The sequence below is a fragment of the Lissotriton vulgaris genome, chromosome 2_1, assembly GCF_964263255.1.
Source record: "Lissotriton vulgaris chromosome 2_1, aLisVul1.2, whole genome shotgun sequence".
NCBI classification, from domain to species: domain Eukaryota; kingdom Metazoa; phylum Chordata; class Amphibia; order Caudata; family Salamandridae; genus Lissotriton; species Lissotriton vulgaris.
This window is the reverse complement of record NC_141687.1, coordinates 1473422821-1473450808: the sequence shown is the minus strand read 5'-3', so window position 1 is coordinate 1473450808 and position 27988 is coordinate 1473422821.

Here is a 27988-nt window from a genome sequence, read left to right as displayed (position 1 = left end):
ATCTCACTCCTTCCGGGGAACAACATATAACAGCTCCTAGAGCTTTCAGTGTTTTAATACCCAGTAAGTTTTCAGGACATGATTTCGTAAGCAATAAATCTGTAGTACGGGACAATGGACCAACTGCAAGGGGAACTGGCTGTGATACTTCGTTAACAATAGGCTTTCCTGAAAAACCAAGGGAAACATTCTGTGAGCCTGAGAGGGGTGCCCCTGGGACCTCGTCATGACTGATGGTAGTTCTGCTCGCCCCCGTGTCAATCAAAAATTTTCTGTCTTTCCCTAACACCTGACTATGTACATAGGGACCATCTTGATCTACAGGAACCTCGATAAGGGGCAAGCCAACCTCCCTCTCTAGGCTGTTTCATGTGTACTGCTGATAATCTGGATACTCGGACTGTGCATACTGATACATCTGTTGTGTGACGTGTTGTGTTGCGGCAATGGGTTGAGGTTGGGGTACAGCTACTGTCTGTTGCTGTGCATGTTGTGGAGGAGGTTGCGGATTCTGTTGAATATTCTGTTGAACATATTCTGGTCTAGGCTGACGTGGTCTTTCTTTCGTTTTGCCTGTAGCAATATTGTGTCTGAGAACGGCACAATCACTTATAAAGTGACCTGGCTGCTTGCAATAATTGCAATTTCCTTTAACAGGACCTGTAGGATGACTAGTCTGTGTGTTCTGAGTGTTACCCCTCTTCTGACCATCTGCTGGAACAGACTGGGCAACTAGTACTTTCATTTTAGTGTCTTTCATGCGTCTCTGTTCATGATCGTGTTCCTCTCTGATTCTATTCTGGTGGTACTGTAACATTTGTAACATTTGGGAAGGCGTATTAGCTTGCCATGTACTTTCGACTTTCAATACTCTGTTCTTAACCTGGGGTAAGGAATTCTCGACTAATTTGGTCACGAAAAGATGTGGGAATGATTCGCTACTTGTTTTCAGGCCACTATTAATCATAAAACATTTCTCGAATCTGGAATAAAAATCACTAGTGTCTTCGTCTTGTTTCTGTTTGCAGGCTGAGATTGCATCCCAATCTTCCTTTTTAACTGTCAATAATCTAGGCAAAACCTGTACTAATAATTCTGGTAACGCTTTAGTTTTGTCCCCAAGACCTAAACCTGGGGTACGTTCCTTTTCTTCGTCTTCTAATTCGGCCCAAATAATCTTTTTATCTCCCACCTCCCATTCCTTTTCTTTCAGTTTTTCGTAAATCCCTGCTGGCAACAATACTTTTAACATTTTAAGAATGTCAGAATACGTGTAATCGCCCATAAGTAACATGTCTTTTAATTCACGGTGGAAACCTGCAGGATCTTTATCGTGACAAGGTACAATTTTCTTCATTTCCAATAATTCCATTTTAGTCAAAGGAGTATATACGAATACGCGTTCAAGCGTATCATCTGGCTTCCGGATTGGATGTACTTCTCGTAAGGGGTTCTGTCTATCTAGGTGATATGGTTGTCTTACTGGGGGTGGAACGGAAACAAGACGTGGAGTCAGGAAAGTTCTGTATTTATGACGTTGTTCTAGAATGATATCAATTAAATCGGTACCTAGACCTCTCCATCTTCTCAGGAGTAAGTCTTGCAATAGATTATACAATGGACCTGGATCAGATTGTTGGTTTTCATACTGTGTAATGAGATGTTGGGTCATGTATATACCAGCTAGTCGCTGTTCTTCTGGAGTAAGACTTAAAAACGTTTGCACTACTAAATCATCTTTATATATACTGTCATCCCCGGCCCATTGGACTGCTGACCGGGCTAGTTCCTGATCACGTAAAGTAGTGAGTTCATGATAACCTATTCTTTCTTTCAGGATTTTATCAGTAACTTGGAATATATGTTCAAGAGAACATTGCTCTGGTATCGGGGAAAGGTAACGTTTCTTGCTTTCTGCACGAATGGGTCTGTCGAAAGGTCTATCAAGAGAATACTGTTTAGGAAGTTTCACTCTACCTACATACGCTATTCTATCTTCTGTCTCTGCTGGAGTCTCTGCTTCTACCTCCTCCTCCTCCGAGGAGTCATTCTTGTCTGACTCGGCTTCTTTTTCGGCTTTCTGTCTGGTATCTATCGCTACTATTTCTTTACGGACCTTTCTGGACATAGCTTCTATACAATTCTGTCTATCATGTTTACCTTCTGCAATATTTTGACTCCATCTTGTCAGTACATTCATCTCTTCCTTAACAACACCTGTCTGAACTTGTTCCCTTATCAAACAATTAATCAAGAATCGTAATAGTAAACCTTGTGTCTCAACTTTCTGATATGCCATGGCTTCACAAACACATTCTGGCCTCTCCCCTGTTCTAATAAAATGATATATGTTGTCTAGATGTTCTGGCATTTCTGGTAATAACATCAATTAATCTGTAACACGTCGTAGACGCAACGAGGCTAACATCATGTCTCCTGCCTTGCCAGGTACTGGATCATATCTACAATCCGTAAGATACTGTTTAAGTTTTTCATGGGGCATCGCTGCCGGAGTACGCTGTGTAGCTAATTCTCTCATTGTCACTCGATGTAACTGTGGCGGGGTGTGAAAGTGACCTCCTGAAGCACCTCCTGAGGCACCTCCTGAAGCAGAACCATGAGCATGACTTGACGTCATTGCGTGTGGGAAAGGTACATTTAACGGGGACGACTGAGTCGCATCTGTAGCAAAAGGGTTAAGAGGACCAGTAGTAGGGGGACCAGTAGCAGCAGCAATAGAAGGGGAAGTGACAGCAGGTGCGGGAAGTAAATCTCGGCGTGGAGGGGTCGTGGCTTGATCAGCCGGAATATGCTGTGGCAGATTATTATTAGCAGGTTGTACGGGTACATTGGTATATGCGGGAGCTACATCATCTAAATAGGAAGAAAGGAAAATATCTGCTGCGGTCTTTTTATGATGGAGTTTAGTCGGAACCAATGGAGGTGGCAAGTTACGGGGTACTTCCGGGGTCGCCTTGGGCAGGCCCTCGGCAAGAACTGGATACATGCCTGTAATGAGTGCATTTCTTTGGCGGTCTAATTGTTCTGATCTGACTTGTTCTCCTTCTTCTAGTAACTCTTTTTCTTTGGCTTTTTCGGATTCTTCTCTACTTTTCTCTGCTTTCCTGATTGCTTTTTCTGTTCTTCTATGCGATTCTTTGCGCCACAATTCTATGGCATCTTTCTGAGATTGTCTGGCTTTCTTTTTTCATAACGCTTCTTCTACTCTCATGATGCACTCGGCATCCCATGTCCCTGAGGCAGGCCATCTAAACTTCTCTTCCAGTGTCTTTGTGTAGTCCACCCATAAATCTAAATACAACACAGCATCTAAGCCATGTTTATGGTACATAAAATATCCTGGTGTGTCCCTCGGCGGGACAGGAACTGCTTCTTCAAGTATCCCTTTCCTAGTACCTATCTGACGTAACTTCGAAAACAACAGCATTTCTGGAGTGATTCGGACGTGAATACAATAACCACAGTAATAAACAGTAAACAATCATTCATACCACAACATTGAAATACATTAAAACATGTCGGACTGAATTTACCTGGAACACAGAAAACACAGTAAAACTCTCAGAATAGAACTGAATAACTAGATGCACTGCTAAAACAGTACAGACCGGTCTCATAAAGAGACACGTCAGACCGTATCCACCTAAGTGAACACGTCAGGACCAGAATTGTGTACCCAACTCTGTCTTTACCAGGCACAAACTAATGAACCTGTCTAGATGAGTTCCCAACAACGGTACTCACCGGGAAGCAAGAAACTGAAGGCCTCAGAAACTGGACTGGACTCTGGACTGGACTGGACTGGACTGCTACGACATCTGACGACGACGCATCACGCTTCCACGCATGCGCTTCGGAACAGGTGGGCCTCCGGACACCTCGGACCTTGCTCTCTCGACTAGGGCTCTGGTCGGGATCCTCCGCATTCCTCACCGCCTCGTCTGGATGCCGGACCGCAGTCTCCGTCTCCCTCGTGGACCTGAGGGAAGATAGCGGGAAACCCCGCAAACGTGCACGGTTTCCGTCGGGGTTGTAGAAGGGGTCGAAAGCCGCGTGACTTCACCGGCGAGTGGGGAAGGGGGGTGTCCCTATTCGGGCGCCAAATTATGTGGTAAATAAATTTACCTAATCATTTTTTCCGCATAATTATCATTACAAGACAGCTCATTCAAATGAGAGGCAGAGTCCGTGGTATCTGAGTCATACGGGCTTTAATGGACAATGAACAATGAACCTCGAGGTTGGATATCATGTTCCGTCACCACTAGGGTTCGGGAAGGGACAGTCAACGTTTTATTAACATTACACATTATATATAGTAAAGTAACATAATTGAATCCAATACAGTAGGCGTAACAGGTGAAAAGAGCGAGATAAGAACACATGTGCGTAAGAGGAGGCGTGAAAAAGAGGCGTACACATGGGCGTGCACTGTTCATGTCAGAGAAACATCACAAGAATCGTCACATGTGGGTGGATGCATAGAGAAAAGTTGCAGAATCAGCAGAAACCCTTAACCCGGATGCGCGCGCAACTAGCATGACGTGAAACTGGGGGGCTTTGACTTTAGCACTAGTGGAGGAGACTGATGTCTGGAGTGTCAGGGCAACCTGTACCTATAGCATATCTGGTATCTTATGTTTGGGGGATGTAGTGTCTGAAGTAAAGGTCTCTCGGGCAGGGGCCATCCCATACTGAAAGCTAGTGCGTGCATACGTGTCTGGGGTGCAATGTGCGGAGCCATGGGCCTACCATGGTAACGGAGCCAGTAAATCACTTGCAAGGAGGACAGAAAAGGCCGGGCCCTTTGCTCTGCAGCCGGGAAGCTGTTTACCTATTTCACTAGACTGGAATGTGTTTTCGAGGAGGCTGAGCAGATAACTGTAGGTAAAACATGAATTTGGCAGACAGTCCAGGCCGAGCCGGGCACCGCTGCGCTGGCAGGATGTAAGGCAGGGGTCAGGGATGCGTACAGCTTTCGGAGACAGGAGAGATGAGGCAGAGAGGCCTCGTTTAAGGGCCTAGCTCGACTGGGCCAGGAAACATGGAGAAAACGAGTGCGAATTTCAGAAGTGCACCATGTAATGACGGTGGCACCGTATACCTAGGAACATATTTAACAAGACTTCTTGGTATGGTTGGATAGCTTACATGTTAAGGATGGACGCAAATGTATTTGCGTCTGTCTAGCATACACAGAACAGAAGTTACACGACATACATGGAACATGGGTGCATGGATAGGGTGCGAGTGGGGGACACATCACATTGGCTACCTGAAAATTTCTATTACCTCACTGTGCTTCTATCTAAAGCCCATGATTACGAGGCGTTTGGCCTTGAAACGCGTCGGGTATCACAGAACACGGAATCTAGGAAGGCAGGCTGCTCAAGGCATTTAAGTCCGCAAGGAACAGAGCATCGAGTGTGCCTTCTTAAGCGCAGTGGCGTTTGTTTGGATATATATATATATATATATATATATATATATATATATATATATATATATATATATATATATATATATATATATATATATATATATATATATATATATATATATATATATATATAGTTCAAACCTAGAAGGTGCTCTCAGTCCGCAAAACAACACGACACCGCTGTAGTCTTCAAGGGTGTTTATTTAACTAACAACATGTTTCGGCTGCGGACAGCCTTGTTCACGTGAACAAGGCTGTCCACAGCCAAAACATGTTGTTAGTTAAATAAACACCCTTGAAGACTACAGCGGTGTCGTGTTGTTTTGCGGACTGAGAGCACCTTCTAGGTTTGAACTTTATAATTGAATTACCGGCTTGCTCGGTCGGCATTGGTGCCACCTCCCGAGGGGCCGCAGTCAGCGTTCGAGAGCGGACTTTGGAATTTAATGGTATGGAAAGGGCATGCTAAACAGGGAGGAATACTCATTCCTACAGAACAAACAACTGAGACTACCGAGTTTTTATCACCTCCCTAAGATTCATAAACACTCCACGCAACCACCAGGGAGGCCCATCGTGTCATCCATAGGTGGGCTAACTGAGAATATGTCTAAGTTTATCGACTCATTTTTGGCACCTTGGGTCACCGAATTGAGTTCCTATACTAAGGACTCTAAGGACTTTTTGAGGCAGATACAAGACGTGGAGTGGGAGGAGGATCTATTGATGATCACTATGGATATCTCGAGCCTCTATACGAGCATCAGTCATCATGATGGCATTGCAGCAGTTAAGACATTTTTGAATCTGCGACCCGCCCGGTACCTGCAACATAGTCAGATGATTTTGGACTTTATATCGTTTTGTCTGAACAATAATATCTTTATTTTCCAAAATCAACGATACAGGCAAGTAAGGGGGACTGCGATGGGCACCTGCTTCGCCCCCAGTTACGCGAACCTTTTCGTGGGCTGGTGGGAGAAGCAGGTGGCCTGGGCAGACGACAAAACCCCTTGGGTGGAGAAGGTGATATGCTGGAGAAGGTATATCGATGACCTCTTCCTTATTTGGAGGGGGTCGGAACAGTCAGCTCTGGAATATATTAAGATTCTAAACCAGAATGATCTTAACCTGCATTTCACCTGCACATTAAGCAAGAGTGAGGTCAACTATCTAGATCTCAGAGTTTTCGTTGACTCAGGCAAAATCCAGACCGCCCTCTTTAGAAAAGAGACGGCGGGTAACTCTGTCCTCCACGGACGCAGCAGCCACCCGACCTCCCTGGTTAAAAGCATCCCCTACGGGGAACTGTTGAGGATCAAGCGCAACAGTTCTCTGGAGAGAGATTATACAGAGGCCGCCAAACAAAGCGTTAAACGCTTTAAATTTCGCGGCTACTCTGTAACTACCCTCCATCAAGCTGAGAAGAAGGCAGAGAAAGTCAACAGATATACCCTCTTACAGGACAAAAAGGTGGGCAGCCCAAAAGGAGGGAGTGGAATCATTAGACTCATCACTAACTACTCAGTGGCAGCTAACAAGGTGAGAGCCATCATGGCCAAGAATTGGGGGATCCTGAAATCCGATAATGTAATCGGAAAGGATCTACAACAGCACCCCATGATCACCTTTAGGAGATTAAGATCTTTAAAAGATAGACTAGTCACTAGCCACCTACTGAAGGGCAAATCCAAAGGAGAACTGCAGTCGATGCATGGCTCGTACCCATGCGGGAAATGTAAAGCCTGCAGTAACAGTCAGAGGGTATTGAGCTATCAGGTGCCACACAGGGACTCTAAAATTAAAATCAACAAGTTCATTACTTGTTCGACCACATTTGTGGTATACTGTTTGAAGTGCCCCTGCGGACGGATGTACGTAGGAAGCACTACGAAAGCAGTAAAGCTGAGAATCTTAGAGCACCAACGAGCCATTGCGAATAAAGATGAAAATTATCCAATGGCCCGGCATTTTGCAAGCCACCATAACAGCGACAGGACAAAACTCAGCTTCTTCAGCTTAGACTGCATCCCTCAAGACATCAGGGGTGGAGATCTAAAAAGGCGACTTAGACGCTTGGAGTCTCGATATATTATCGACCTCCAAACGAAGTCACCAGGAGGACTTAACGCAGGGGAGGAGCTGTTATCACACCTATAAACACTTTCCCTTGTTTTTGAACCACGCTACTGTCTGAAGTGAAATTTTTTCTTTATATAAGGCATAGTTATCATTTGGTCTACAGAAGAACAAACACCCCCCCCCCTCACACCCCTTTCCTTTAGTTAGGGTTTATGTTGTGTGGTTTTGTAAATATTGGTACCTGTGTCTATGGCCATCCAGGCCTCAATTGTTACCAAAGATAATGAAATCACGGGGATTGGGTTATTTCAACTGTATACCAATACAAGTATAAGATAAGTTGGGCAATGATCATCTTTTTTGCTAAAGTATGATTTTGTGTTTAATAAGCCCATCCAGGGCTCAATAAGTTAAATAACACGATAATTGAATGTTTACAAATGTACAATTTACATCCATTGCTCACAAATGTGGAACTCGTTTTGTAAATAGCGTTATTTCATCGTTCCAAGATGGCGCTTTCATTTGCACTTCTGAACCTTTTTCTGTTTCAATGAATTTAGCCTTATCAATTGCTGCACTGCCGACGCCAGCTGACACTGACGAAGGCAAGTGCTGAAACGCGTCTGTTACCATTTCTTTGCGCTAAATAAACCGTATGTGGTTTAATATCTGCTGTGAGTGCCGTCTTGTTGCTTTCTGCTGCCGGTTGCCGGTCGCAGAGTTGCGGAGCTTCGAATATATATATATATATATATATATATATATATATATATATATATATATATATATATATATATATATTCAATGAAAAAAACATAGGTTTCACACCAGTTATAGTTAGCTGGAAATTTTACTGATATAAAACCATTGAAATTCCCACGTTATAGTTAGTCGGACTCACTATAACTTGCGCGTGCAATGCACTGCTGATGACATCACATATTACATCACTCATGACATGGTCAGTGACATCACTCATGACATCACTGATGACACCATCCTTGTGACACAGTCACAGACCTCCTCTCAGTGTAAAGTAACCCTTGAGACACATATTCAAAAATAGAAACTGAAATTTTTAAAAAATGGACATACCTATATCAGTTACAACAAGCAATTCTGTACTTCCACTATCTATATACACATCCACTCATTCACCAACAGTTCTATATAGTCACTCATACATATACTCACTCATCATATGAAGAGATACACCTATACATCCTGTTACACACCGACATTCATCCAAAAGTTACTCACACACATATTCACACGTGCAAATAAACTATTGAACAACCATTTATTTGAATATAGAGTTATACACACACTTCCACCTTACTTCTACTGAAAATTACACATATTTATTCTCTTAAACAATCACTTATAGAAACACATACTTATTTAAACAGGAAATCTTACAATCTCTTACTCTCACATATACTCACTTATATACATCAATATTCATATATACTAGATTAAAACATATGTAGTTACTGATAAAGACACTAGTGAGACAGTCATTCACTCACTAACAAACACATATAGACACTCATCCACCCATACAGTCCTGTACATATGCTGTCTTCAAAACACATACAAACAAAGAGTCAGTCACTCATGCATCTATGTGCTAAGTAATACCTCCACCAAACCACATAGACACTCATACTGATACTACTAAAAATATCAAATAACCCATATACATACGCATGTAGCTACTTATCAACACATGTAGCCACTTATACACAAAGTGAAACACTAATATATGTATTTAAATATTTAAACATAACTCACTAATATTTATTTTTCAGAAAGACACATATTCACTGGATGGTGTCATTAGTGATGTCATGAGTGATGTCACTGACCATGTCATGAGTGATGTAATATGTGATGTCATCAGCAGTGCATTGCACGCGCAAGTTATAGTGAGTCCGACTAACTTTAACGTGGGAATTTCAATGGTTTTATATCAGTAAAATTTCCAGCTAACTATAACTGGTGTGAAACCTATGGTTTTTTCAGTGAATTTAATAGGTTTTTTAAATGCTAATTCCTAACTATAACTGGTGTGAAACCTATTGTTTTTTTCAGTGAATTTCAAAGGTTTTTTTAATGCTAATTCCTTACTATAAGTTTCCCTTTATAAATAAGACTGTTAGCACTCTAGTTGTTCTTTTTAACACTCTGGTACATTCTGTCATTGGGCTACAGTTGGGCTACATCTAGTTGAATTTTGGGCTACATTTACAATTTTTGATCTCTGGTGGCCATCTTTGGGCTACATTGGGCTACTTTGGGCTACATTTGGGCTACATTTTGGCTCTAACATATATTAAGCCCAATGTAGCACAATACATATTTTTATAAAGTTAATTTTTTTACAAACCACTTCAGAATAGGGCTACCTGTCTCTACAATTATCCCATTTTTTTTTTTTTAATTTTTGGGGGGAGCGCTCCCAGAGCGCGCCCCGGAGTGCGCCCCGAAAAGCGTATTTCTGAAAAGCGCCCCCGGGCGCGCTCCGGGGAGCGTCTCGTGAGCGCCAATATCGCAAACGAAAACATGATCGTGACGTATCGTGTAGCCGCGACCGCGTGATACGCACGGCGTAAGCGCACCCGGAAGTACTCGAGCGAATACGATCGCAAAACGTAAACTTCCGACGCGCTTACGCTGCGCGCCCCCGTGCGCGTAGCGTAAGCGCGTCGGGTCATGTGAGCAGAAAATAACACTTTTCATTGGTTCATAACAGTTTTAGTTTCATAATGATGAAGCCCCTGGTCTTGTGACCTGAAAATAACACTTCTCATTGGTTCAGGACAGTTTTTTTTTCTAAATGATGAAAGACCCCACCTTTTTTCCTTATTCTGACTTTGTCCTTTGACTGAGGAAGACCTGTTTGTTGCTCTCTCTACTTTTTTGCTCCAAATAATGGCTTCAGTAGTAGCATCAGCTGGTGCATCTGCCCCACCACCACCACCACCACCACCAAGAGGACCAGCTCCAAATTATATTGGTGGTCAAGAACAGGAGGAGGAGGAAGAGGAAGAGGAGGAGGGGAGAAGAAGATGGCTGCCAGAAGAAAATACACCTTACAAACCCAAACCACACATTGTTTGGCAGTTTTTTTCAATTCCAGAGGGGAAAAAAAAGGTGAATGCTCCCAAGGTGACTTGCCTCATCTGCAATGATGAACTTTCACGGGGCAACCCAAACAAGAAATATTCTTTTGGTAACTATACCATGATTCGGCACATAACAAGAAAACATCCAAACAACTACTCTCGTGCAGAGTTCCGGGAACTGGCCAGTAACCTCCCCCAGTCATCAAGGAGCCCCTCCCAAAGAAACCAACCCACTTCCTCGCAACCAGAAACATCTGAGGTGATGCCTTGCATTCAGCCGAGATTTGCTGATTTTAAAATTACTTGTACTGCTTGTGGCAAGCTTATCTCCTATGGGGAACAAAGTATTAAGCTCATCGTCCTTGCAGGTGATAATCACAAGTGCCCCAAAAAGAAATAATTTTTTGGGTTTTTTGTTTTTTTGCTCCAGTTGAGCCAGTTTCAATTCCCTTTTTTTGTTTCTCCCCCTAAAAAATACAAAAAAAAATATAAAACTGTTTTGAAAAGCCAAAAAAAGTTCAAAAAGTTCCAAAAACACAAAAAAAATATAAAACAACAAAAAGAAGAAAAAAAAAAGTTCTTTTAAGAACTACCTCCAATTTCTAAATAAAAACTTCATTTTTTTAAAACTCTGTCATCTTTTTCCCTCATTTTACGCTCCCCGGTGCGCTACCTGGTGCGCGCACCGAGCGCTTCCCCCGCGCAAAACGAAAAAAAAAAATATATTTTAAATGCCCCGCGGGGCCCTTTTATAGCCCCCACATCAAACCTAGGGGCTCAAAGGGGTCTATCCCTGACGCCTTATGGTCAGTTCCCACTTTGTTTTAGCCACCTCTTATGTCTCGATTTTACCGAGACACAAGATGGCGACCGCTCTGGACTGTTTGGAATGTTTACAGACACCCGAGAGCCAATCAGCTTTCCATGCGCACCTCGCGTGTCGCGCCTGGAGCGCACTCCGGTGCGCGCACCGGTGCGCTGCTATAGATATATATATTTTTTTGAACCTAAATTACTCAAAATCCACTGGAGCACATATCTTGAGACATAGCAAAGGCACATCGGGCTACCAGTCCCTACAATTTTGCCAAGTTTGGTGTAAATCCATTCAGCCGTTCGGGCTAAAAGTGAAATCGACCGCCCTATGGAAATTAACATGGGGAAAACGCGTTTTGGGACCCCCCTTTTATCTCGGCCCCCGCTTATTGTATCCCCCCCAAACTTTCAGGGAAGGGCCGGAGCTCGACGAGGCCATTTTCATGAAATTTTCAGGCAGATTCGTCAACCGGTGCCAAAGTTATTCCAAATAGAATTTTGAGATTTAACATTGAAAAAAATCCTAACTATAACTACCTACTGGCGACCGCCAGTAGGTAATATATATATATATATATATATTTTTTTTTTTTTTTCCACCAATCACCTCAATACGAAATGATAGCTCGGACACCTCTTGTGTGCAATAATTGATAGATTTAATGGCAATAGCAACGCGTTTCGGCGATTAAGCCTTGATCACGCTAACAATCTCGCCAACAAACATCAGTTTTTAAATCTCAAAACAAGTGTAAACAAAATAGAAAAGAGACTGTTTTGCAGGTATACACAACTAGGTGGTAACTGTGTCGGCCATCTTGGTATGTCAAACGTTTAAATAATAACACTGTGACAGATCCAGATGCAATTGTGGGGAACACAATAAAGTTAAGAAAATGAATGTTCAAGGTGCACATCCAACATTTAACATTTCCGAGTACAGGGTACTCCAGACCTCATGCCCAAGTGGGCGATGCAACAATATATGATCATATATCATGTTAATGTCTCAGTAGTGCCCCAGTGGGCATTTATAAGCAATTGTCCATCGCCCTACTGTTCGTTCCAAGAGAGTACCATCAAAAGTCCTAGCCCCAGTGGGCTTTAATGGAGGGTGCTATGTTCCTTTCAATGGATAGTTCCTTCACACAAGGCCTACTCTGCAAAACATGTTCTAACAGTCTGAAAGAAAAAAGGGTTAAAATTACTGAAAGACAGAGCCGACAAGCTATGATGTCACTTATATATCTTACTGTAAATGTATTGCAAGTTCTTCATTCACATTTAGGCCACCAGGTACAGTACTTTCGAAATCGATAATGTAAGTAGATTCGAGTTTCCTCAGGGACAGTTCTCGGTTCCCCCCTCTCACACCAAGATCTACCTTGTCAATCACTGCCATCCGGAGCTTGGTCTCATCACTAAAATGGTGTGTCTGAAAATGACGGGCAACAGGGTAGGTTTTGGTTTTATTCCTGATGGCCCGTAAATGCTCCAACACTCGTTTTGTAGCTGTATGTTTGCTGCTACCAACATACCACTTGTTGCATGGACATATCAAAATGTACACGCAGTAAGTGGTGTCACAGGAGAGGGATTTTCTGATATAGAATTCCCTTCCCGTGGTTGGAACCACCAGTTTCTCACAATTCACACTTCCTCTGCATGCTTTGCATTTTCTACAACACTTATATCCGGTTCTGGTAGTGATATTTCTAGTGAGCGTAACATGATTGTGGCTGAGTTCATCTTTAAGGGATCTACTTTTCCTGAATGTGATTTGGGGATTACTAGCCAAATCAGTTTTGAGATGTTCATCATTCAATAAAACATGCCAATGCTTGTTAAATATGTTACGTATCTCACTGGCTTGTCCACTATACGTGGTGATGAACCTCACATTTTTACTATCCTCAGGTTCTTTCGAGGGATACAGTAGATCATTCCTAGCAATTTTATCAGCTCTTTCACAAGCAGATTGAATGGTTTTGCTGTTATAACCACGTTCCCTGAATCTGTCACACATCACTTGCTTCTCAATTTCAAATGCTTCTATGGTACTGCAGTTCCTCTTGGCCCTCAGCAATTCCCCATAGGGGATACTTTGTATCAGGTTGCGAGGATGTGCGCTATCTGCCCTTAGGATACTGTTGCCTGCCGTTTTTTTGCGGTGCAATGTAGTTTCGATATTGGGACCATTGATGTTTACAGAGATGTCAAGAAAGTCAATAGTCTTCCTGCTGTAGTTGGCAGTAAAGACTAGATTGAGATCATTCTGATTGAGTTTCTTGACAAAGTTGGTAGCAGCCTTCTCTGACCCATTCCAAATAATAAAAATGTCATCAATGTAACGCAGCCACAGGGCAACTTGGGTGTTAAATTCTTCCAGGCGTCCGGCTACCTGCTCCTCCCACCAGCCCATAAAGATGTTAGCGTAGCTGGGGGCAAAGCAGGTGCCCATCGCGGTGCCCTGTGACTGTCTGTACATATTCCCATCGAAAACAAAAAAATTATTATTCAGGCAGAATTCGATCATTCCAACAATCATGTTTGAATGCTCGATTACTGAGATGGAGCGAGTCTTGAAGAAGTGTTTAATGGCATTTAGCCCCAACTGGTGCTTGATGCTGGTATACAAGCTACCAACATCCAAGGTGATAAGCATGTAATTATCTTCCCAGGGTATGCCATTAATGATTGTCAGAAAGTGGGTACTGTCCCTAAGGTACGATGGTAAAGCCAGGACATAAGGTCTCAGGAAGTAATCAATAAACCTTGATGTATTTTCTAGCAGAGATCCAATAGAGGACACAATGGGTCTTCCCGGGGGATCTGCTTTGTCCTTGTGGAGTTTGGGCAACAAGTACAAAACAGGGATCCTAGGATGTGGGCAATACAGGAAATAGAACTCTTCCCATTCCAAGAGACCCTTTTCTCTCCACTCCACTAGCATCTCCCTGTATGTCACATTCGAACTCAATACATCATTCATATTGGACTTCGAGTAACAAGATGTGTCCTGCAGTTGTCGTATACCCTCTGCTAGATATTTTCCCTTGTCTAGTACCACCACATTGCCACCCTTGTCAGATTGGCGAATGACAATGGTGTCATCTGCCTTCAAATTGTCAATTGCTTGAGTTTGTGTTTGAGACAGGTTCCTACGGTAAGTAGGAGTTTTCTTAGGTCTGAGTTTTTTCAAGTCTGTTAAAACACCTTTCTCAAACATTTCAATGGCTTCACATTGTACATTTGGTAGAAATGTAGACTTAGGTTTGAAGTCACTTCCTGGGTTAGAGTCAGTATTAATCCCCCACTCATCCCAATTGGGGGTTTCTTCAACACATTGAGTATCACTGAGTAACAGATTGCCCAACATAATATCTTCAATATTCAAATTACTCACAGTATCATGTCCTCTGTTCGTCTTATCTCTCCCAGGTTTGGTGTTGAACCACTTCTTCAGTTTCAATTTCCTTGAAAAAAGGAACAAATCAATCCTGGTCCGGGCAAAATTCATATTAGTTGTGGGGCAAAAGGAAAGGCCCAGAGAGAGTACCTCCTGCTCATCCCTGGACAGAGACCGTTGAGAAAGATTGATCACAGTCATTGTGTTTTTTGTAATTTGCTGCCCCGTGTTTCCACTCCCATGGGGGCGCTCCCTGCGTTTTTTCCGCCTTGCTTTGGCTTTGCGGTTCCTCTCGTTTTTCCTTTGTATCCTCTGCCTTTGCCCTTGAGGGCGGCCTGTTCGTGGCCTTCTGTTCTTGTCTGATTGATTGCCTGGAATTGTAATAAAAAATTCTTCTGGGTTCTTTGTAGCTCCGGTGTTAACTCTTGATTGAGAGCTGATAAAGAGGCATCAGAGAGATTATCATCCGATATATCGCTTTCGCTGATTGATACCACAGGTATCACTGGTTGTTTAGTTTGAACCCCACCTTTACTCTTGTCAAAAAGGTGATCGTATTTCTTGTGGAATGTGAGGGTGCGGCCCGCCTGATAATCCTTAAAGTCTCTTAAGAATTTTCTTTGTTTTTTGGCCGTTATCTCATTTTCCAGTTTCTCCAGTTTAATAGTTAGATTTTTCATAAACTCTTCCAGTGCTTCTTTGGTTACCAAAGCACCTAGTTCTTCAGTAATTTTATCAATTTCCGCCAAGATTTTAGCTCTGTCTTTAATGGCGTACTTGATAAGAATTCTCATCATAGTCAATGAGCATGAAGCAGAGTTGTCTGACCATTCTTCTAACATATCGATATCTGGGTCCTCATAGGTGGGGATTGTGAATATTCTTAATCCACGAGGGACTCTCTTCACATCCACATAGCGTTGTAAGCTTTCCGCTTCCCACCATTTATTAAGCTCCTTTTTGTATAACTTCTCCAGAGTGTTAAACAAAGTCTGTGATTTGATTTCCTCCGTGATAGTTGCTGGATTATCAGTCAACGCATTATCAGCAGCGTTATGTGCAAAAAATAGCTTGTCGGCAGTCTGCTTCCTGCGAGACTCGAGAGCATTTGCCAACATGTTGTTAATCTTTTGGAAGATTTCCAAATTGCACAGAAGCGCCGGTAAGCGAACGAGCCCGTTCGCAATAGAAACCGGCTCCCTGCCGTGCTCTGTCTTCCTGACACTCTTTCGGTATTGCCGAGGGATGCGTGCCCGCAAGGCTGACCGCCAAGCGCGAGACCCGCGCACACGGGTTTGTTGACACAGCGGCAGCTACACGCTCACCTCACAGACGGGCAGAGTTCAGCAAAGGATGTTTTTGATATATCCCCGGTGAGTTCGGATTCCGGATCAGGCACCGCAGTCAGCGGTGAAAAGTGTAGCTGTGCACTTTGAACGACGAGCGTTCTCCGAATCTTCACCAAGTCAGAGCAGGGGTCAGCGCTTCCACATAAACAAATCCTTTCCACGAGTGCTGGTAGTGGAGAAGCACTGTCAGCGGGCGGTCCGAGCTGGGCACCAGCGGTCCCGATAACTTCTTTCCACCAATCACCTCAATACGAAATGATAGCTCGGACACCTCTTGTGTGCAATAATTGATAGATTTAATGGCAATAGCAACGCGTTTCGGCGATTAAGCCTTGATCACGCTAACAATCTCGCCAACAAACATCAGTTTTTAAATCTCAAAACAAGTGTAAACAAAATAGAAAAGAGACTGTTTTGCAGGTATACACAACTAGGTGGTAACTGTGTCGGCCATCTTGGTATGTCAAACGTTTAAATAATAACCCTGTACTCGGAAATGTTAAATGTTGGATGTGCACCATGAACATTCATTTTCTTAACTTTATTGTGTTACCCACAATTGCATCTGGATCTGTCACAGTGTTATTATTTAAACGTTTGACATACCAAGATGGCCGACACAGTTACCACCTAGTTGTGTATACCTGCAAAACTGATAATCTCTCTGATGCCTCTTTATCAGCTCTCAATCAAGAGTTAACACCGGACAGAAGGCCACGAACAGGCCGCCCTCAAGGGCAAAGGCAGAGGATACAAAGGAAAAACGAGAGGAACCGCAAAGCCAAAGCAAGGCGGAAAAAACGCAGGGAGCGCCCCCATGGGAGTGGAAACACGGGGCAGCAAATTACAAAAAACACAATGACTGTGATCAATCTTTCTCAACGGTCTCTGTCCAGGGATGAGCAGGAGGTACTCTCTCTGGGCCTTTCCTTTTGCCCCACAACTAATATGAATTTTGCCCGGACCAGGATTGATTTGTTCCTTTTTTCAAGGAAATTGAAACTGAAGAAGTGGTTCAACACCAAACCTGGGAGAGATAAGACGAACAGAGGACATGATACTGTGAGTAATTTGAATATTGAAGATATTATGTTGGGCAATCTGTTACTCAGTGATACTCAATGTGTTGAAGAAACCCCCAATTGGGATGAGTGGGGGATTAATACTGACTCTAACCCAGGAAGTGACTTCAAACCTAAGTCTACATTTCTACCAAATGTACAATGTGAAGCCATTGAAATGTTTGAGAAAGGTGTTTTAACAGACTTGAAAAAACTCAGACCTAAGAAAACTCCTACTTACCGTAGGAACCTGTCTCAAACACAAACTCAAGCAATTGACAATTTGAAGGCAGATGACACCATTGTCATTCGCCAATCTGACAAGGGTGGCAATGTGGTGGTACTAGACAAGGGAAAATATCTAGCAGAGGGTATACGACAACTGCAGGACACATCTTGTTACTCGAAGTCCAATATGAATGATGTATTGAGTTCGAATGTGACATACAGGGAGATGCTAGTGGAGTGGAGAGAAAAGGGTCTCTTGGAATGGGAAGAGTTCTATTTCCTGTATTGCCCACATCCTAGGATCCCTGTTTTGTACTTGTTGCCCAAACTCCACAAGGACAAAGCAGATCCCCCGGGAAGACCCATTGTGTCCTCTATTGGATCTCTGCTAGAAAATACATCAAGGTTTATTGATTACTTCCTGAGACCTTATGTCCTGGCTTTACCATCGTACCTTAGGGACAGTACCCACTTTCTGACAATCATTAATGGCATACCCTGGGAAGATAATTACATGCTTATCACCTTGGATGTTGGTAGCTTGTATACCAGCATCAAGCACCAGTTGGGGCTAAATGCCATTAAACACTTCTTCAAGACTCGCTCCATCTCAGTAATCGAGCATTCAAACATGATTGTTGGAATGATCGAATTCTGCCTGAATAATAATTTTTTTGTTTTCGATGGGAATATGTACAGACAGTCACAGGGCACCGCGATGGGCACCTGCTTTGCCCCCAGCTACGCTAACATCTTTATGGGCTGGTGGGAGGAGCAGGTAGCCGGACGCCTGGAAGAATTTAACACCCAAGTTGCCCTGTGGCTGCGTTACATTGATGACATTTTTATTATTTGGAATGGGTCAGAGAAGGCTGCTACCAACTTTGTCAAGAAACTCAATCAGAATGATCTCAATCTAGTCTTTACTGCCAACTACAGCAGGAAGACTATTGACTTTCTTGACATCTCTGTAATCATCAATGGTCCCAATATCGAAACTACATTGCACCGCAAAAAAACGGCAGGCAACAGTATCCTAAGGGCAGATAGCGCACATCCTCGCAACCTGATACAAAGTATCCCCTATGGGGAATTGCTGAGGGCCAAGAGGAACTGCAGTTCCATAGAAGCATTTGAAATTGAGAAGCAAGTGATGTGTGACAGATTCAGGGAACGTGGTTATAACAGCAAAACCATTCAATCTGCTTGTGAAAGAGCTGATAAAATTGCTAGGAATGATCTACTGTATCCCTCGAAAGAACCTGAGGATAGTAAAAATGTGAGGTTCATCACCACGTATAGTGGACAAGCCAGTGAGATACGTAACATATTTAACAAGCATTGGCATGTTTTATTGAATGATGAACATCTCAAAACTGATTTGGCTAGTAATCCCCAAATCACATTCAGGAAAAGTAGATCCCTTAAAGATGAACTCAGCCACAATCATGTTACGCTCACTAGAAATATCACTACCAGAACCGGATATAAGTGTTGTAGAAAATGCAAAGCATGCAGAGGAAGTGTGAATTGTGAGAAACTGGTGGTTCCAACCACGGGAAGGGAATTCTATATCATAAAATCCCTCTCCTGTGACACCACTTACTGCGTGTACATTTTGATATGTCCATGCAACAAGTGGTATGTTGGTAGCAGCAAACATACAGCTACAAAACGAGTGTTGGAGCATTTACGGGCCATCAGGAATAAAACCCAAACCTACCCTGTTGCCCGTCATTTTCAGACACACCATTTTAGTGATGAGACCAAGCTCCGGATGGCAGTGATTGACAAGGTAGATCTTGGTGTGAGAGGGGGGAACCGAGAACTGTCCCTGAGGAAACTCGAATCTACTTACATTATCGATTTCGAAAGTACTGTACCTGGTGGCCTAAATGTGAATGAAGAACTTGCAATACATTTACAGTAAGATATATAAGTGACATCATAGCTTGTCGGCTCTGTCTTTCAGTAATTTTAACCCTTTTTTCTTTCAGACTGTTAGAACATGTTTTGCAGAGTAGGCCTTGTGTGAAGGAACTATCCATTGAAAGGAACATAGCACCCTCCATTAAAGCCCACTGGGGCTAGGACTTTTGATGGTACTCTCTTGGAACGAACAGTAGGGCGATAGACAATTGCTTATAAATGCCCACTGGGGCACTACTGAGACATTAACATGATATATGATCATATATTGTGGCATCGCCCACTTGGGCATGAGGTCTGGAGTACCCTGTACTCGGAAATGTTAAATGTTGGATGTGCACCTTGAACATTCATTTTCTTAACTTTATTGTGTTCCCCACAATTGCATCTGGATCTGTCACAGTGTTATTATTTAAACGTTTGACATACCAAGATGGCCGACACAGTTACCACCTAGTTGTGTATACCTGCAAAACAGTCTCTTTTCTATTTTGTTTACACTTGTTTTGAGATTTAAAAACTGATGTTTGTTGGCGAGATTGTTAGCGTGATCAAGGCTTAATCGCCGAAACGCGTTGCTATTGCCATTAAATCTATCAATTATTGCACACAAGAGGTGTCCGAGCTATCATTTCGTATTGAGGTGATTGGTGGAAAGAAGTTATCGGGACCGCTGGTGCCCAGCTCGGACCGCCCGCTGACAGTGCTTCTCCACTACCAGCACTCGTGGAAAGGATATATATATATATATATATATATATATATATATATATATATATATTTTTTTTTTTTGTTTTTGTTTTTTTGTTTGCAAAATCCTGTCCTCCAGTACTCTAGAAGAAAAGACAAGCGGCACGCCAGTATACTGCTCATCGTCATTGAATTGAATTTAAAATAATAAATTCAATTTCAAAAGGCAATGCAATACGTATACATTTAAATAAAATTTATAAGGCAAGCTAATGTGATATTTACAAATTTGATGGGTGATAATGCACCTCAATCAATTGGTAAGTTACTCGATCCTCCATGACAACATTTCATTTGATCGCCACATGTTCAATACAGTTATTCAAACTCTACCATGATTCAGTATGTGGCATAAAATTTCACAAAGTGGCATGTGCTTATGGGCAACAATTATGCATAGCATTGTCAATAAAGTTTTAATAGACAAAGTGACTTGTGCTTACGGGCAATTATATGCCAGTTTTACGTTTCAATTTTATCCACAGAATAAGATTGATACATAAATACAGTATACTTTTCAGTACCTCATGTGCAAGCAAATATATGCTATATAGTTATTCGCAGCTGAAGTGACCAGCGATCTGATTCCAGAATAGTGCTCTCATTTGCACGTAATTCTGCAAACCATGCCTTGACTGTCTTAATCTTACAACGAGGTTCTCTATTTGTTTGTACAGATCTGTGCCTCACATCAGCATAAAACTTGATCTTGGGTACTGTACCCTTATAATAACCTGTTATATTCTGACATAGCTGGTCACCCCCAATCTTATTTGGATATAGTACCAAGTGTTTCTTATCAATTACTGGGACACCCTACAGGGAATGGCATTTTATGATGCAAGTGATCTATGAAGGATATAATTGAAAATATGAGTGGTGAGTGTGTGGGAAAGAAAAGTGGTGAAGTGTAATACGGAAGGTGTGATACTGTGCCATGATGTGATAAGTAATACTATAAAATAATTATGTGATCTAATTCCCAGGATAGCATGGAAAACATGCCTTAACAGAGCCCTGTTAGATCCTAATTTGTACTCCAACACGGCCAGAAAATTGCCCCTTACCTACTTAAAATTTGTGATACTGAATTAAAATTCTCATGAAAGGTTGCCTTCGCTCTGTCCTCAATTCATACTCCTATGTGGGTGGCTAATTCCTACCCACTAATTAGTCCTTTTTGGCTCTTCGTGTTGAGCTCAATGATAGACCTGGACTCCAACATGGGGAGTTGCCTCTCCCGATCCCCGCCCCTGAGATGTGGCATTACCCTGTGTTAGAAATGGGACCTCTGGTTGGTTAAGGCTTGCGCCAAAGCCAGGCAGAGATCACCACTCTAGTCAGAGCAAGGAAGTTACACGCCAAAGATAAGCCCTGCTCACCCCCTTGGTAGCTGGGCACCAGCAGTCAGGCTTATCCCGGAGGCCATGTGGAAAGCATTTGCGCATGCACACAGCAACAACATCCCAGGCACACAAAAAAAGGAACTCCACACAAGGTTTTATCAAAAATAGCCTTTGGATTCTCATAACACATTAGAATAGTAAACACATAATATACATTGTGCCACCTGGCACTAGGTCAAATCTACAAAGGATTGTTTACACCTGACAGGGCCCACTGGATCACTGTCAGAACCATCACAGAGTGAACGTAGTAAAAGTAAAACATATCACAAACGTGCAACCAGTCACCACTGGTAATCACTGTACTCAGCATCAGCCTGTAACATAATCTACATTATGCACAGTATCACATTAAGCGCAAAATACATTTTGCGCCAACCTCACCAGCATAAACACATTATGCAATCAACTCATAATTCTAAATGCATTAGACCCTAATCTCCTAAACATAACTCAGGTTAGGAAATAACCTCAGTAGCATAAACCCTAATATGCCAAACAACCTCATTATCATTTGGACAACATTTAGCGGTATGACACAGGGTGCAAAAATCATAATACATACATTACAATTCCTAGCACCACATAATCACCTTTAGCACATAGTCTCCTAAGAAAAGACCCTAGTAGAGGAATAAATTACATAAGGGACTGGCGCCCTATTTACCCCACAGTCACCCTGGCCAACTGGCCATCTTAAAGGGGCTTAAATTCCCTGTGTCCTGAATGTCAAGGCTGCTGCCTATGCAGCAAAATCCATTTGCGCCATAGCCCAAACCTAAACGTTGCAGCTGGCACTAAGTGCTCCGCAGCTGAAGGAATCGTAGAACTGGGCATTCTCTGTGCCCTCTGTCCATAAAGTCAGAGCTAAAGCTGCCACTGCAGCGGAGCAACAGTGCGCAAAGCGTTGGAGCAGGACAGGAGTGTACCTCACTCCTTTCTCTTTTCATTATAGCCCCAAAAAATGCCTCCCAAACTTTTCAGCTGTCTGCACTCTCGCAGGGCAGCTGGGAAAGATGGCCAGCAAAAACAAGCACTGCCACTACACGTGCATCTCAAGTCCCACTGGGGCCCTAAAAACAATATGGCCCCTACACTGCTCCAGGCACCAACAATGTGCCTCAGGGGAGCTCATCTGGTGCTGCCATCAGGCCCCACCATGCGCTGGAGCACACAGGCTCCCCTTCAACAAATGTACCAAAAGAATTCGCCCCAAGCATTGGAGGGCGCTGGCTCTTCAACCAATACATGCCTCCCAAAGGAACTGGCGCCCTCTCTCAATCACTGTGCCCGCCGTTGGGGCGGCCCGCTCGTTCTTGGGACCGCCCAGACCACACCAGACTGCCTAGGCACTTTGTGCGTGCCCACAACACAAAGGAGACCCTCCTCAGCCCCACACACTGGGCTGCTGTTGGCAGGCTCCTCTGCCTGCGGTGAAACTCTGCTCTTCTCTGGCGGACGTCTCATCTGTGGTTCCAGCTCCCACGTCGGGACTCCTGGCCCACTGGTGGACTGCACGCGGGGCTCTCCTCACCTCATGGGAGGCCCGCCACCAGTGCAGTGTGGCCGGTCTCTCTTCAGAAGCATGCAGGGCTCTCTCCAGGCATGAGAGCCCCGCCGATGTTGGACCAGGCCTCTCCTCACTTCCCGGGACTTTGCTGTGGAGCCTGTGAGGCCTGTGGCCAGCAGTGAGAACAGCAATTGCAGCGTTCGTGTTTCTCTTTTGGTGGCTAAGCACCGGAGTGGTAATTGGAGATATATATTACCTACTGGCGGTAGCCAGTAGGTATATATAGTTAGGACCTAGTTTCCATAGGAAATCCCCTACATTCTATTGGGAATAACTTTGGCGCTGGTTGATGAATCTTCGCAAATTTCTCAAAGAAGATGGCTCATTCCGCTCCTCTCCTTCCCTGAAAGTTTGGGGGGGATTCGTCAAGCGGGGGCCGAGATAAAAGGGGGGTCCCAAAACGTGTTTTCCCCATGTTAATTTCCATAGGACCTTTAGGCACGGCTACAGCTTGAACCACTGAAGGGAATTACACCAAACTTGTCAAAATGGTAGTGTCTGGTACGCAGATCACGCTTTTGGTTAAATAGTGTAAATCCCTCCATTAGTTCCTGAGAAAATTAGAAGAGAATCAAATTATATTTCTGGGCGGAGCCTAACCACATATCTCTGATCATGAGATCTGATTGGCTGTCAGCATCTCATCGTGAGATCTGATTGGCTGTCAGCAGTTCATCCAAGAAGTGTTGGCACCCCGGGATTTTGCGCTGTACTCTGCCACTAGCGCTTTGGGAGCGCTTTATGCTTTATGTATCTTTCAGGCCGGTGCCCACCCGGCATTGCCCGCTGAAATTGTCCCCGCTGTCCCCGCTGTTGCCGCCCGGCCACGACCAGGAAGTCAGGCAGGCCGGGGGCGGAACTGGGGACATCACGTGACCTTATTCCCCGGGCCGCGCTCTGATTGGCTGCCGGCCCGGGACAGGACAGAGGAAGCCGGAAGCTGCTGGGAGCCAACCCCGGGATCCGGTGAGTGAGGAGGGACCAAGAGAGAGCCCCGGAGCCCAAGAGCCACCGCAGCACGACCGGGAGCAGAGCGTAGCTCGCCGCCGCAGCACGACCGGGAGCAGAGCGTAGCTCCCCCTGTGTGAAGAGAGCCCCGCCCACCGCCAGCAAGGTCCCGAGGTCCGGAGCAGAAAGCCGGTGAGTGAAAGCGAAGCCGGAAGCTGCCGGGAGCCGACCCCGGGATCCGGTGAGCGAGGAGGGACCAAGGGAGAGCCCCGGAGCCCAAGAGCCGCCGCAGCACGACCGGGAGCAGAGCGTAGCTCCCCCTGTGTGAAGAGAGCCCCGCCCGCCGCCAGCAAGGTCCCGAGGTCCGGAGCAGAAAGCCGGTGAGTGGAAGCTGGCTTGGGGTGGTAGAGTGAGGCCACGCACCCCGCCGGTGCAACCTCCCCCTAAGCGGCCCCAGTTGCTAGTAACTTTTTTCCTCTAGGCTCTCCTTAGAAATGCCAGCCACCCGGTGAAAATATCTTTGGTTGCCCATCACTGCTACGGAATGGCAGGCCATACTCAGAAGCATTATTGGCAATTCCCATGTTTGCCTTGATCATAAACTTCCCTTGCTTCAGTCCACTGATTTATTCCACAACCATTGGGGTGTAATATTAACAAATGGAGCGTTCTAAGTGTAATCATTTCTCTAGAACCTACTCATGAAGTCAACAGTGTATAACTTGATTTCAAGCAATGGTGTCAAGAACCTAAAGGTGCCACCCTGAGAACCAGCTGACCCTGCTCTCCTTGGCAGGGGGTCCTTGCTTAATCCGTGTTTATATCCATTGGCTAACTTCACTGTGAGTGACGTCATTCGGCTCTATGTGCTATTTGGGACCAAAAATATTTTTGTTTTAAAAACATTTTTTCTACATATTGGCTAGGGCCTGGCAGTTCACTCGACTATTACGTTTTAGAATAAATAAAACAAGTATTAACCAAGCCAAAATAGTGCCAGCCAACGCCTGACCTATTGGCTTTGCGAATGGTTGTTTTACTTTGTTTCTCCAGTCGCTAAGCTGTGCGTTTGCCTATTTCTTACAAACAAACATGGGCACACGAACCATGGGCGTCCGCAGGGGGGGCAAGGGGGGGCACTTGCCCCCCCCTGGATCTGGTGAGTCAGTGTGGCATTTATTTTCAATAAATAAAATGGAAGAACCGATCTTCGGAAGTTTTTATTTTGTGAGCAGGCCTCTTCATTGTAGAATTTTAGGCCAGCAGCAGCACCAAAATCCCTATGACATCATGACGCCGGAGAGTGCTGCGCCACCTATCTTACGCTGCAAAGTACCGCGCAGGGCGCGCCTGCGCGTAAGGTCACACACAGCCGGGCCCCACCACACACACACAGTGGTGTTTGTTTCCAGGGCCGGCCCGGTGACTCAACATTAGGAGCAGCCCGGGGCCGAGCAGGAATTCGGGAAAACGGCTGCTGCCTTGCCTGTTCCGAGTAGCATTTAGCGAAGGTCTGCAAGTAAGAGAAATCTGTTTCTCATAAAAAAATAATGGTTTGTCGTGTGTATAATATTATCTGAAGGCGGTAGTGGGCTCACGACGAATCACGACCTTTCCCTCGCATATCATCACAGCCCCCCCTTACGTCTGCTTGAGCCGCCGCCCAGGACCTATTAACTACAGAAAGCCTCACAGGTATTATTCATGCGCATAATTTAGTCAGCCCTGCCGCATAATTTGGCCCTCCCCTCCTCCCTTGATGCCTAATTCCAGCCCCCGGCCCGATCTATGGCTATCTACATCCCCAAAACGTTGTAAAGCGAGGTGACGCCAGTGCATAAGTAAAGGTTTTAGAATTGCCTTTTCTTGAATGAATGGAGAGGAATCCAGCTGTAAAAGTTTATTTTACATGGAACACCGGACATCTTTTCAGCATCCGTGCACGGCTACAAAATGGTCATGAAGACTATGTTGCGGAATGTTGAAATTCTGCTGCCTTTTCATGTGTCTTTTCTACGCTGACAGAGGCTGGATCCATCGAGTAAACCTTTTTATTGCTCGGTAAGCCAGGTGCCCCCGGGTACCCCCGCTTCCAAAAAGGCCTGTTTCAAGACACCTTTCTGTCTGCAACAACTTAGTTAAAATCAAATTAGTAGCAGGCATTTGAGTGGTTCTCGTGAGGAGGCGGAGGGGGAGTGGTGTCGGCGCTATAAAATCTCCAAAATGAGCCCCGGCCTCGGGATGGAAGGCCTGGCAGTCTGCGTTTAATTTTTGCAAATATAATTACACGTTTTGATCTGCCTACGCAGAGTTAAGAACGACCTGAATGTACTAGTGCTCCTATATTGTCATAGAACTCCGTTCTCAAACACAATACCATTAAACCAGCTTTAATACATGCTATATTCGTGTGGGAAACTTTTAGTGTGTTGGTGGTTTTTGACAATTTTGCTGTCTTCAAAAGTGCAGAACAAAATACGTGAAATACAGAAAACAGCTGCCAAAATGTAACTCGTGGTGGACCGAGTATTTCCACTCACAAAGATCCGTTAGCACAGTGGGTTATTGCGTTTGTCACAAAGATCCTTTGGTCGCTTACTGTTCATAAGTTAAAGTCCTAGTGTAGCACAGTGAACTATTAACTGGCAACAAAGAGCTGCAGGCAGACTATAAGACATGGATTAGAAATGTATGTTTTTCCTCTGTCTTTCCTTATCTCAAGGTTTATATAAGTGTGTTTGGATGGAAATAAATTATTGTTGTAAAACCAATCCCAACCACTGTTGCATTTTAAATCTTGAGTTTGTACTTCTTCTGATGAAGCACTCTTAAAATATACTGCCTACCAGAATAGATGACATGTGACTCCTACACCGTGGAGTTCTTGTTTTTTGCAATATTTCTTATATGTTGATTTACACACACATGATTCATTGTCTGCATAATATGTATCTGATGGTAAATTGTTCTGACACCCTATATTGGTATGACTACTGCTATAAAATAAATTAAATACATGTTAGAGAAGGGCTATGGTGAGCTGAGGGTACCTTTGGAGGGTGATAGCGAGGAAATAGAAGGAGGTCATTGGCGTCACCGACAAAGATTGTTGCACTGGGCACAACCAGACCTAAAGCTGGCCCTGGTCTCACTACCCAACCTCCCACCACGCAATTCTGATCAGGTGGCAACTAGGATTGCCACCTGACCATGGGCGTCCGCAGGGGGGGGGTAAGGGGGGCTAACATTCCTCTGATCATCAGCCTTTAGCAGAATGACACAGAAACTGTTTAAATCTGCCCAACGGGGCCCAATAAAATATCAGGAGAAGTCTGGCCCCCTTGGGCACTGAGTTAGTCTGGGAAGCAAGTGGCATCCACCATCCCAGATCCACAGGATATCTCTGGGGATGGCCAGAAGAGGGTCAGAAGAAGAGGGGGTTGTTTCTCCTTCCACCTGGACTTGTTCAAAGCAGGCAGGAGAGCATGGAATCCTTCAAGTTCCCACGTAGCACATGGGCTGTCCTGGCCCTGCCTCGAGCTGGCAGTGGCCTGACAGCATTGGGGCTCTCCTGTAGCTATGACCAGGCCACAAGCAGGAGCTCCATTGGGGGTGGGCATCCATGTTTGAAAAGAAAGCAAACACTAAGGCACTTGCCTTTGAGGCATTTCTCTTGGAGACCGTCTATTAGTATTTAAAGCCTCGGGCTCCCACAATACTTTTAGATACCTGAAATTTTGCATAGTGTCTCCTCATAGTGCCTGGGAGAGTGCATGAGCATCACAAGTCATTGAAAGGTATTTTGGGGAACTGGTCTGCAGCAGCTTCCCACCAAAGCACAGTCTACT